Here is a 13,031-nt window from a genome sequence, read left to right as displayed (position 1 = left end):
ATATATAATATATATATATATATATATATATATATATATATATATATATATATATATATATATATATATATATATATATATATATATATGGGGCAGCACGGTGGTGCAGTGGGTAGCACAATCGCCTCCCAGCTAGAAGGTCGTTGGTTTAAGCCTCAGCTGTGTCAGTTGGCGTTTCTGTGTGGAGTTTGCATGTTCTCCCCATGTTAACGTGGGTTTCCTCCAGGTGCTTCGGTTTCCCCCACAAGTCCAAACACATGCGCTGTAGGTGAATTGGGTAGGGTAAATTGTCCGTAGTGTATGAGTGTGGTGAAGGAATGTGAATGGATGTTTCCTAGTGATGTGTTGCAGCTGGAAAGGCATCCGCTGCGTTAAACATATGATGAATAAGTTGACCGTTCATTCCGCTGTGGCGACCCCAGATTATTAATGGGACTAAGCCGGAAAAAAAAAAGAATGAATGAAGGAATGTTTTAAGGGGAGTCGATGCCTCATTTAGAGGAGCCGAGCTCCCTCGTAATTTGCACCCTGGCAGTAGGTCTACATGAAGGAGTAGGGTGAAGCTGAAGGCCTGGAGATCCAACTGCATGCTTTTAGACCTGATTCATTTTCTTTTTGGCTTAGTCCCTTTATTAATCAGGGGTTGCCACAGCGGAATGAACCGCCAACTTGTCCATCATATGTTTTACGCAGCGGATGCCTTTCCAGCTGCAACCCATCTCTGGGAAAAGTAACTGAACAATGTTTACAAATACAATTAATAAATGTACAATAGTATATTTCATATAATGTATTCAATCATAGCATAATTTTTATTAGTAGAAAAATAAAGTAACTTACAATTTATTAGCAGTTGAGGTCAGATTAGGCAATCTTTCAAACAGCAGGTGGCACTGTGAAGGTCTGGAAGTGCAGGTCTGAACGTGCACTTGGGTCTCCGGGCCAGCAGCTTCATAATGTTGACATGAAGTACTAAAGTATGTACTGGCCTAACAGCAAATCATAAATTACTTATTAAAAATTAACCCTGCTGAAAAATCCAGCTTAAACCAGCCTAGGCTGGTTGGCTGGTTTTAGCGGGTTGACCAGCCTGGTTTTAGAGGGGTTTTGGCCATTTCCAGGCTGGTTTACAGCCATTTCCAGCCTGGTCTTAGCTGGTCAGGCTGGAAAATGACCAGCCAAATCCAGCTAAAACCAGCTTGACCAGTCTGGTTTAAGCTGGATATAGCTGGTTTTGGCTGGACTCCCAGCTTGGCTAGGCTGGTCAAGCTGGTTTTAGCTGGTCATCTCCCAGCCTGACCAGCTAAGACCAGGCTGGAAATGGCTGGAAACCAGCCTGGAAGTGGCCAAAACCCCTCTAAAACCAGCCTGGTCGATCAGCTAAAACCAGCCAACCAGCCTAGGCTGGTTTAAGCTGGATTTTTTAGCAGGGTAATGAAATATGTTATGTTTAAAACGGATATAAAAAGAATATAGTTGCACTGGAAGGCTATTAATTTAACCTTCAACTTTATTCACTTGTTTGGAGCATCCGCTGAGTAAAACATGACAGAGTAGCTAGTTGGCGACCCTTGATAAATCAGCGACTAAGGAAAATGAATGAATGTATTCGTGTAGTTGGGATAAAAACAAAGCTGGTATGTCACGCATCATCCACCAGGTGGCGCTCTTTCATTACTCTTAATCGTGAAACACCGGCCTAAAGAGAATCAGAACGTGCTGCCTACGCAATGGAAAAGTACCAGCGCTTGCCCTCCTTCAACTCTCCTCGCCTTGTATGGACGACAAAAGCAAACAAAAGCCTGTAAGTGCCACACGAAACTGGAGAAATCTCAGAAATGGGGAAATTAATTTCTGTGCAACTTTGTGACTTCTAGAGGAAGTGACCGAGGGGGAAAGTAGAAGGAAGTACTTTGCAATACTATGCACTGAAAGAGCTGGACTTTTTCCCTGATTTTTTATTTTTTAAAGTGAATACATGTAGGCTACAAGACTATAAATAGCACCCTGCATGATCACAAACACATTTTTGGTGTTGTTGAATCGCTAGATCACGATATTACCATTTTATGTGCATTTATTATATTTTAAACATGTTTTGTACAATAAAAGTACCACATGGTGCATCAATTAGAGATGTTTGATGCTAAAATGCATTAGAGTTGATGAAAATGGACAGTAAACTAAAATACGTGCTTAACTGTTTATTTGATTTTTTTTAAGTGACTAAAATGTAATGTTACAGGGGGACAATAGTCTTAAAATAAATTTTATTAATAAATGTAAGGCACAAAGATTCGGTAAGGTTCCATTTGTAAGCATATATAATTTTTTATATATTCCATCAGAAAGAAAAATCCACTGGGAGAACATGGAAATTCCACACAGAAACACCAACTGACCCAGCCGAGGCTGGAACCAACGACCTTCTTGCTGTGAGGCGACAGCACTACCTACTGCATCACTGCTTCGCCCCTTGGGTGAACTAAAAAGCCTTTAATCTTGGGTGGTCTGACAGTGAGTAACTTAAGTTAACTGTCGCCTCACAGCAAGTAGGTCACTGGTTCGAGCCTTGGCTGGGTCAGTTGGCATTTCTGTGTGGAGTTTGCATGTTCTCGATGCGTTAGCGTGGGTTTCCTCTGAGTGCTCCGGTTTCCCCCACAGTCCAAAGACATGCGGTACAGGTGAATTGGGTAGGCTAAATTGTCCGTGGTGAATGAGTGTGTGTGGATGTTTTCCAGAGATATGGATTCCGGCTGGAAGGGCATCGCTGTGTAAAAACCTGCTGTATAAGTTGGTGGTTCATTCCGCTGTGGCGACCCCTGATTAATAAAGGGACTAAGCCGAAAAGAAAGAAAGAAATAGTTCACCCAAAATGAACATTTACTGTTATTAAAGTACACATGAAGTCAAAACTAACCTTATTGATTTTGTTAGCTCACATTGCTAGTTTTCTGGTGAACAATTCATCTGTGCATGTCATTAAGAAAAAAAAATGCTTTTATCTAAAATTGAAATATGAAAATGCACTTCCTGTTTGTTTTATTATTCAAAAATACACAAATCTAATTTGTAAGTTCAAAACACGATTCATAAAGACACACATCCAATTTGTGAATTTAAAACACAATTCAAAAATACACAAACTCAATTCATAAATTCAAAACATGATTCAAAAATACACAAATCCAATTATTAAATTCAAAATACGATTAAAAAATACACAAATCCAATTCGTAAATTCAAAATACGATTCAAAAATACACAAATCCAATCTGTAAGTTCAAAACACGATTCAAACATACACAAATCCAATTCGTAAATTCAAAACACAATTCAAACATACACAAATCCAATTCGTAAATTTAAAACACAATTTAAACATACACAAATCCAATTCATAAATTCAGAACACGATTGAAAAATACACAAATCCAATTCTTAAATTCGAATTACGATTCAAAAATACACAAATCCAATCTGTAAGTACAAAACACGATTCAAACATACACAAATCCAATTCGTAAATTCAAAACATGATTCAAAAACACGCAAATCCAATTCGTAAATTCAAAACACGATTCAAAAACATGCAAATCCAATTCATAAATTCAATACACGGTTCAAAAATACACAAATCCAATTCGTAAATTCAAAACACGATTCAAAAATACACAAATCCAATTCGTAAATTCAAAACACGATTCAAAAACACGCAAATCCAATTCGTAAATTCAGAACATGATTTAAAAATACACAAATCCAATTCGTAAATTCAAAACACGATTCAAAAACACGCTAATCCAATTTGTAAATTTAAGACACTATTCAAAAACACGCAAATCCAATTCGTATATTCAGAACATGATTTAAAAATACACAAATACAATTTGTAAATTCAAAACACGATTCAAAAACACACAAATCCATTTCGTAAATTTAAAACACGATTCAAAAACACGCAAATCTAATTCGTAAATTCAGAACATGATTTAAAAATACACAAATCCATTTTGTAAATTTAAAACACGATTTAAACATTCACAAATCCAATTCGTAAATTTAAAACACAATTTAAACATACACAAATCCAATTCATAAATTCAGAACACGATTGAAAAATACACAAATCCAATTCTTAAATTCGAATTACGATTCAAAAATACACAAATCCAATCTGTAAGTACAAAACACGATTCAAACATACACAAATCCAATTCGTAAATTCAAAACATGATTCAAAAACACGCAAATCCAATTCGTAAATTCAAAACACGATTCAAAAACATGCAAATCCAATTCATAAATTCAATACACGGTTCAAAAATACACAAATCCAATTCGTAAATTCAAAACACGATTCAAAAATACACAAATCCAATTCGTAAATTCAAAACACGATTCAAAAACACGCAAATCCAATTCGTAAATTCAGAACATGATTTAAAAATACACAAATCCAATTCGTAAATTCAAAACACGATTCAAAAACACGCTAATCCAATTTGTAAATTTAAGACACTATTCAAAAACACGCAAATCCAATTCGTATATTCAGAACATGATTTAAAAATACACAAATACAATTTGTAAATTCAAAACACGATTCAAAAACACACAAATCCATTTCGTAAATTTAAAACACGATTCAAAAACACGCAAATCTAATTCGTAAATTCAGAACATGATTTAAAAATACACAAATCCATTTTGTAAATTTAAAACACGATTTAAACATTCACAAATCCAATTCGTAAATTTAAAACACAATTTAAACATACACAAATCCAATTCGTAAATTCAAAACACGATTCAAAAACACACAAACCCAATTCATAAATTCAGAACAAGATTCAAAAACAAGCAAATCTAATTCGTAAATTCAAAACATGATTCAAAAATACACAAACCCAATTCGTAAATTCAGAACATGATTTAAAAATACACAAATCCATTTCGTAAATTTAAAACATGATTTAAACATTCACAAATCCAATTAGTAAATTTAAAACACGATTTAAACATACACAAGTTCAATTCGTAAATTCAAAACATGATTTAAACATACACACATCCAATTCGTAAATTTAAAACACGATTTTAAACATACACAAATCCAATTCGTAAATTTAAAACACGTTTTAAACATACACAAGTCCAATTCGTAAATTCAATACACGATTTAAACATACACAAATCTAATTCGTAAATTCAAAACACAATTCAAACATACACAAATCCAATTCGTAAATTTAAAACAGGATTTAAACATACACAAATCCAATTCGTAAATTCAAAACACGATTTAAACATATACAAATCCAGTTTGTAAATTTAAAACACGATTTAAACATACACAAGTCCAATTCGAAAATTCAAAACCTATTTAAAAATACACAAATCCAATTTGTAAATTCAAAACAAGATTCAAAAACACACAAACCCAATTCATAAATTCAGAACACGATTCAAAAACAAGCAAATCTAATTCGTAAATTAAAAACACGATTCAAAAATACACAAACCCAATTCGTAAATTCAGAACATGATTTAAAAATACACAAATCCATTTCATAAATTTAAAACACGACTTAAACATTCACAAATCCAATTCGTAAATTTAAAACAGGATTTAAACATACACAAGTTCAATTCGTAAATTCAAAACACGATTTAAACATACACACATCCAATTCGTAAATTTAAAACACGATTTAAACATACAAAAGTCCAATTCGTAAATTCAATACACGATTTAAACATACACAAATCCAATTCGTAAATTTAAAACACGATTTAAACATACACAAGTCCAATTCGGAAATTCAAAACCTATTTAAAAATACACAAATCCAATTTGTAAATTCAAAACACGATTCAAAAACACACAAACCCAATTCATAAATTCAGAACACGATTCAAAAACAAGCAAATCTAATTCGTAAATTAAAAATACGATTCAAAAATACACAAACCCAATTCGTAAATTCAGAACATGATTTAAAAATACACAAATCCATTTCATAAATTTAAAACACGACTTAAACATTCACAAATCCAATTCGTAAATTTAAAACAGGATTTAAACATACACAAGTTCAATTCGTAAATTCAAAACACGATTTAAACATACACACATCCAATTCGTAAATTCAATACACGATTTAAACATACACAAATCCAATTCGTAAATTTAAAACACGATATAAACATACACAAGTCCAATTCGTAAATTCAATACACGATTTAAACATACACAAATCTAATTTGTAAATTCAAAACATGATTTAAAAACACACAAATCTAATTCGTAAATTCAAATTATGGTTTAAAAACACCCAAATCCAATTAATTTGGCGAAAAAAATATTTATTATTTTTACTTGCGACTTCACAAATTGTATTTTGTAAACATTAATTGTGCCTTGCATGTATAAATTGTATTTTGCAAATGTATTATTTTTGAGACGGATCTAGCTCCATAGAACCTGGCCTCCACACACACATGCAAAAAAAAAAAAAAAAAAACAGTCAAAACTTCTGGTGGTTCTCATGAAGGACATATAACACCAACCCACACATTTGGCTCCAGCTGACACACACACACACACACACACATACATATTCTTTTGTCAAAGCAAACGCACAATAGTGCATTGTATTTGAGAAATTTTTCACAAGAAGAGCACAAACAGTAGAACCCTCCAGGGATCCGGTCTGGTTACCGTCTTTATGTTGCTTTAAATATTGCCTGACGTACATTAGCATTTTAGCTGAGATGACGCAGCGCTATGACATCAAACTGTCTGAGGGAATCACCACTAACCCAACATTTACAGTACTACAGTACATTAAAAATCACCACTGTACAATCAAACCGTCTGGAGACTGTAATGTCTGGACGTCTGATCTCAATCCACACAGCGTGAATCAGTCCAGTTTTAGCAGATTTTCCTTGAACTCTTTACTGTAAGTCTTAGTGTATTATCATCAGGGAACTTGAACTAACAATGAACCCCTTTTTTGACAAACTAATAGTGATTCAAAGGGGGTTTTACATTTATTTTTGCTTTTAGAATTGCACCAGTACCTTTAGATGTTGAATAGTTATGAAGTTAACCCTTAAGTAAGTTTCTTTATTCACATTCTTTAGTAGTTTAAAATAACATGTAAGTCTATATCATTCTCAAAATCTGTCGTAAGGGTCCATTTTTGGAAATTGAAACTTATACATCATCTGAAAGCTGAATAGATAAGCTTTCGGTTCGCTAGATAGGAGAATATTTGGCAGAGATTCAACTATTTGAAATATTTTAATCAGAGGGTTCAAAAAGAAATTCAAAATATTGTTGTTAAAGCTGTCTTAGCATTACTATTCATTCATTTTGTGTTCCTTCAACTTAGTTAAGACAAAGCCGTATTTACAGTTTTTTGTGCACAAAAGTGTTCTTGGAGCCTCGCATGATTACAGTTGGATTCTAAGGGCCCACACTGTCTTGGGGCCATATAGACTGTAAAAGATATAGACGTAGTATCCGTGACATCACCCATAGGTTTCTGAAAAGTGCAAATAAAGCTACAAGTAGGCGTGGCTAATAGTCACCATTTTATTTGTGCGTCATTGCACTGACCAGGTGACCAAATAATAAAGGAGAAGTGTCAGTGAAGGTAGACGCCTGCTATTATTGTGTTTAGACGGGCTTTTCTTTGGGAGAAACGCTTAATACTTTATTATCTGCGACTCGTTTGTGTTCTGACCACATGTGCTTGGTTGTATATTATATAGATAAAATGTTTAGACTTTTAAAAACACAGTTGTAATACATCAAGCCACTAAACATTGTTCTTATGACGTTTTTCTACAGAAGGAAAACACAAATTACTTCCAAACACTTCAGATATGTGTTAGGCCGTACTCACACTAGGTACCGTTGCCTCGAACCGGGCCAAAGCCCGCTTGTCCCCCCTCCCGTCTTCCCAGACGGCCCGCGCTCACACCACAAATGGGCCTCGGCACGCTTACGTCATCGCTGCTGCGCTATTCAGTGAGAAGCGCTCCCTCACTCAGCAGCACAGTGGAGATTTCTCTTGTTATATCGTTTCAGTCGTTTGATATGCCGTCAAATATTTCGCCAAACAGTCCTTAGGGATGCGGTGACACGCAGTCAGATATTTCGCAGAACAGATCCGCCACTTTTGGCGCTCATAAACAATCATAAAGCTCTCGTGCTGCCGGAATGACGAGGTCTGCTGAAGTCGTGCAGCTGTCGTGCTGTGAGGAGTTCTCGTCTTTAATAAACTACGGCAGTTTGCGTTCACTGAACAGTAAGATTGAATAATAAATCCATTTGAAACAGCCCCTTAAAACTCACGTCTCGCTTTCAGTTTTGGGCTTTGGCGCGTTTTGCACTTACACACAAAGCCCAAGTGAACCGCGCTCAGGCACACCTCTTCCAACCGGGTCAGGGCCGGCCAAGTGAACCGCGCTTGAGCCTGATTCATCGCACTCACACTTCTCAAACGATCCGGGAAACGGGCCCGGGCACGGTACGGATGGCATAGTGTGAGTAGTCCCTTAGTCAATGCAAGACTATTGATGAACTCCAGCATAACACTGTATGACAACGCTTCAGATGACTGTTCTAGAGCCTACAGCTAATCAATCTGTCACATTCTGGAGGGCATTACATCTCTAAAGAACATTATAAATGATAAATGATCTTAAATAAAACAAATATATATAGAGAGATGGTATATAAGTATATATATATTCATTTACCTGGGAAATGGAGGCCACTTGAATTGTTTGTGAGCACAATTAAGTGCACACAGCATCCCATATCGTCTGATAATTGTAGGAAATAAGTCAAAAAGGTGACTGACTGTGTAAAGAAACATAAAACAACACAAAAATACGATATATATATATATGCCAAGCTGAGGTGTATATATGAATCAGCTGAGGTGACATGACGCGACCAGCAAGACAAGTCAAGTGGCCACGCCCTTAATTATGCAGACTTAATAAAACTTAATATAAAGGAAACGGGTGAGTTATTAAAAAATCAACACAATCTCACGGCAATTCGTAACTTTTTGATTTAGTGGCTAATTCGTTTGAATTCGTACAATTTAGTACGATTTGCTTATCGCCCAATGACGGTTGGGGTTAGGGGTGGGGTTAGGTGCCACGCCTCCTTTTTTAAATTGTACATTTTCATACGACTGAACTCGTACGAATTCGTACAAATTAGCCACTAAACTGGCAAAACGTAAAGTACTTACGTTTCCTCGTGTGATCAGGCTGAAAAAATTTTGTCATGAAGAGTAATATTGTCTATATGAACCAAAACAATCCTTTGTACCAGTCTGTAAACATGTTTTTTTTAGCTGTAAAATTGGCCAATTTAGCAAAGCACTCAGTGAACGTCTGGACTTCCTGGAGCCAGCCCCCAAAGGCGAGTCGATGAATTGCAGTTTCAGATACTTCCATATTGGCTTCATGAGGGAGAGCAGGAGGTTGCTGCTTGCTTGGGGCCCCCAGAATTACTATTAGGGGGCCTAATTAAGCTACCCCCAACCCCCCACCCCCAACCTGTGGTGCCCCTGTGGTCAATATAACGCTTGCATGTGTAACAGTTAAAAAGAATAACAGCAATAACTATTTATTGGGATAAACCACATAAAATTAGAAGTACATGATGGAAGGATGATTTGGTGCCCCTGGCGGTTAAAACTTTGCAGACACTTACTTTAGTTTGGCCTTGTCCAGCTACCGTAGTTCAGCAGAATGACATGAGGATGAGTAAATAAAGTCAGCATGAACCGTTGGATGTAACCACTTTTTTTTTCGGATTGTGACGCAGTTCATAGATAAACTGAATATTAAATAAGAAAACAGTGGGCGTGGCTTGTTTTTTTTCTACTGCGAGCTGATTGGATGTAGTAAAGTAGGCATTTTATTTAGAAAGATGGGGAAAAGGGTTTGGGGAGAGTTATTACAACCTAACAGACTCCTCCTCCTCACCATTTCTGTTGAAGGGGCGTGGTTAAGAATGTTAGCCTTGCCCAATATCTCAGACAGACCTAATCTGAGAATTTAACTGAAAACAAACAGGAAGTGCATTTTCAGATTTCAATTAAAGATTACAATAGCAAACCATTTTTTTTTTTTGAACAACATGCACAGATGAATTGTTCACAACAAAACTAGCAATTTGACCAAACAAGATCAATATGGTTAGTTTTGATTTCATGTGTACTTTAATAACAGTAAATGACTGTGTAAAGAAACATAAAACAACACAAAAATACGATATATATATGCCAAGCTGAGGTGTATATATGAATCAGCTGAGGTGACGTGACGCGACCAGCGAGACAAGTGGCCACGCCCTTAATTATGCAGACATAATAAAACTTAATATAAGGGAAACGGGTGAGTTATTAAAAAATCAACACAATCTCATGGCAATTCGTAACTTTTGGATTTAGTGGCTAGTTCGTATGAATTCGTACAATCTAATTCGTACAATTTAGTACGATTTGCTTATCGCCCAATGACGGTTAGGGTTAGGGGTGGGGTTTGGGGAGAGTTATTACAACCTAACAGACTCCTCCTCCTCACCATTTCTGTTGAAGGGGCGTGGTTAAGTATGTTAGCCTTGCCCAATATCTCAGACAGACCTAATCTGAGAATTTAACTGAAAACAAACAGGAAGTGCATTTTCAGATTTCAATTAAAGATTACAATAGCAAACCTTTTTTTTTTTGAACAACATGCACAGATGAATTGTTCACAACAAAACTAGCAATTTGACCAAACAAGATCAATATGGTTAGTTTTGATTTCATGTGTACTTTAATCCTTTACAGAAATCTCAGAGCAGAAAATGAGAATCTGCTGAGTAAGTGGGCGATTCTTCAGTTCTGCTCTACTGAGCAACAGGGTCAACGAATTGCCTTCGTGTGAAGCGATGAAAGGGCCACACAAAACAAACTTCCTCCCACTGGTGATTCCTCCGCCGTTTCCGTCACATAAAAGAGTCGCTCTTGTGTCTCAGAGGTCAGTATAATCTACCACAAACAACGCAGAGTTACTCAGCCGCTCTCCCACATCCAGTGTGTTTTCCTGATGAGTAATCAGAGCTTTCCTTTCTGATGCAACACCGTGCCAAAAACACTCTCTAGTAAACACTACTACACTCATGACACGCGTTTGACCAGTAATTCAGGATTCAATATCCATTCAAGCTAAAGTTAGGATTGAATAAACCTTGAAAATATTGTTGTTTATTGCAATAACAACAGGCAATTACAATGAAAATACAACAGATAAAAGTACAATACAGAAATGACTCTTTTTGGAACAAGAGAGACATGACAGTTTTTAAGTATGGTATAGCAGAAAGAAAGAAAGAAAGAAAGAAAGAAAGAAAGAAAGAGAAAGAAAGAAAGAAAGAAAGAAAGAAAGAAAGAGAAAGAAAGAATAAAAGAAAGAAAGAAAAAGAAAGAAAGAAAGAATAAAAGAAAAAGAAAGAGAAAGAGAAAGAATAAATGAAAAAAAGAAAGAATAAAAGAAAGAAACAAAAAAAGAAACAAAAAAATACAAGAAAAGAAATACAACCCCAAATTTAGAAAAACTTGGTACAGTGTGGAAAATGCAAATAAAAATGAAAGTAGGGATTTCTAAATTTACTTTGACCTGTATTTCATTGCAAACAATAAGAACAAACATTATTTAATTTAATGTGTTCCTCTTGATTAGATTTTTTCCAAAATAAACATTTATTTAAAAAAAAAAGTTGGAACAGTAAAGCATTTACCACATTGATTTGCTGCTATTTTTTCACAACTCTTAAAAGACGTTTAGGGACTGAAGACACCAAGTGATGAAGTGTTTCAGGTGTCATTTTGTCCCATTCTTCCTGCAAACAAGTCTTAAAGTTGGCAAAAGTATGGGGTTTTCATTGTAGCATTTTGTGCTTCAAAATGCGCCCCACATTCTCTATTGGAAAGAGGTCAGGACGGCAGGCAGGCCAGTCAAGTACAAGTTTACACTGTGTGATAGTTCCTCCCAGATGCCTCCGACCCCAGAGAAGTTGACAGTGCTTCAGGACACTGTTAACATTGGGCTTCCTTTTGGCTCTATATTTATTTGCATTTTTCATACTATTCCAACTTTTTCTGATTTGGGGTTGTAAAATTTTAAAAGAAAAGCGAGGGCACATGAAAAAAAAAAACGAATGCAGAATATTTAATAAAGCACGTTACGAAGTTTTAACTACTTTCTTGTTATGAGATTCTGAAATGGTATTTTTAAGCTATATTAAGTTTAAGTTAAGATACTAAATTTGGTTTATGTTTAGCATATTTACACTTATGTATCAAAAAAAAAACTTTACAGTAAATCAGTGTTTCTCATCCATGATCCTGGAGTACCACTAACAACACGTTTTGGATGTCTCCTTTGTCTTTCGGTCTCAGCTAATGAGCTGATGATCTGAATCAGGTGTGACATTTGTGCTGCCCATTACATTACAAACCACAGGAGAGGGCAAATTCTTCAGCAGGATAGCGCTCAGCCTCAACATCAAAGTTAGCTAAGAAGGTCAAAGTGCTCCAGGATTGGTCAACCCAATCACCAGACATGAACATTATTGAGCATGTCTGGGGTAAGATGGAGGCATTGAAGATAAATCCAAAGAATCTTGATGAACTCTGGCATTCCTCCAAGAACGCTTTCTTTGCCATTCCACATGACTATTAATATGTGATTTGAGACATTGCAGAGATGTGTGGATGCAGTCATCCAAGCTCATGGGAGACTGTCATGTTCACCAGCGAACAACCACCAGATGTCGCTGGTAAACATTCACTCACAAACATTCACACTCATTGAACTACATATCTGCCATGTTATTGACTACAACACCCAGTCATGCCACACACACACACATCCGGTTCCAGATCAACACTGATTGCACTCTCACAGCTGAAGCCACTCACACAATGATTGTTTGGACTATTTAT

At 35.9% G+C, this 13,031-nt stretch overlaps 1 protein-coding gene across 3 annotated transcripts in view; it reads left to right on the top strand.

Annotated features, from left to right (window-relative positions):
* Nucleotides 1-1,711: 1,711 nt before the first annotated feature.
* Nucleotides 1,712-13,031, top strand: part of tor4ab (torsin family 4, member Ab) — a 52,226-nt gene continuing 40,906 nt past the window's right edge. For 2 of the 3 annotated variants that reach the window (XM_087250952.1, XM_087250950.1), the window contains exon 1: nt 1,712-1,804. The gene's annotated coding sequence lies outside the window, so the exon portion shown is untranslated. Of the gene's footprint in view, nt 1,805-10,874; nt 11,065-13,031 lie in introns of all 3 variants that reach the window. The other variant, XM_087250951.1, reaches the window with a different exon arrangement.

Source organism: Danio rerio, chromosome 5, assembly GCF_052040795.2.
Source record: "Danio rerio strain M-AB ecotype USA chromosome 5, GRCz13ab, whole genome shotgun sequence".
Taxonomy (NCBI): Eukaryota; Metazoa; Chordata; class Actinopteri; order Cypriniformes; family Danionidae; genus Danio; species Danio rerio.
The sequence above is the reverse complement of the archived record's forward strand: the minus strand, read 5'-3'. Positions and strand labels throughout refer to the sequence as shown.